The sequence below is a fragment of the Nannospalax galili genome, unplaced genomic scaffold, assembly GCF_000622305.1.
Source record: "Nannospalax galili isolate Female #2095 unplaced genomic scaffold, S.galili_v1.0 scaffold10809, whole genome shotgun sequence".
Lineage (NCBI taxonomy): Eukaryota > Metazoa > Chordata > Mammalia > Rodentia > Spalacidae > Nannospalax > Nannospalax galili.
In genome coordinates this window covers 10,612-11,460 of record NW_008359815.1, presented here as the reverse complement: position 1 = coordinate 11,460, position 849 = coordinate 10,612, and positions in this window count along the sequence as shown.

Here is an 849-nt window from a genome sequence, read left to right as displayed (position 1 = left end):
TATACTTCATGGAAGATCATTTGCTTAGATTTTGGGGGCATGGTGTGAAATATTGAGGGCTCCATTGAATAGATTTTCTACCCAATTATCAAAACATTTAATTTTAACATTTCCATATTTTTGCAAGAATTCAGTCCAGAGATACCCTCTAGGAATGAGAAATTGTACAGTTTTGTAAATTAGAGCTTCAGTCTGCATGAAACACAAAATGCCTGTGTGCTATTGAAGCCCTGAGAATGAGCTAATCTCTCTATCCCACACTTCTGCCATGCTCTGTTGACAGCAGTTCCTTGGGATGCTCATTTCAGAGGACTTGTCACACATGGATTCTGTTCAAATCCCATTCTCCCTGGACATCCACTCTGCACAATCAATATCATGATACTCATTGGGGAATACCTTGCTGACCCAATTTTGGCTGCAGAAAGCACATGTAGAGCTTCTGTATGGGAGGGGATCTAAATATGACCAAAATATATTATATGAATTTGAAAAAAATCAATAAAAATTAACAAAAGTGTTAAATGGATGCTTCTTAGAACCTCTATTTCTGAGGAGGGCGGCTTATGTTAAGTGAGGAGAGGTTACAGGAACAAGAATCTGAGGCTTCTAAAGAACACCAGGAATGGACTTGTATAACTGCATGCAGAGACAGAAAGAGATCTCATATTCTTCTGATGAGAACTGGGAAGATGACTGGTCGATTTTTGTGGCATGTATTGGGAAAAGCATTAATATATGCAGAAACAAATTTAAATTGGCCTAAGTTATTAGGCCCACCCCTTACACAAAATCATGTCTTCTTGTTTTCTTTACAACTTTTTAAGTTCACCCAAAAGTAGAATTTTA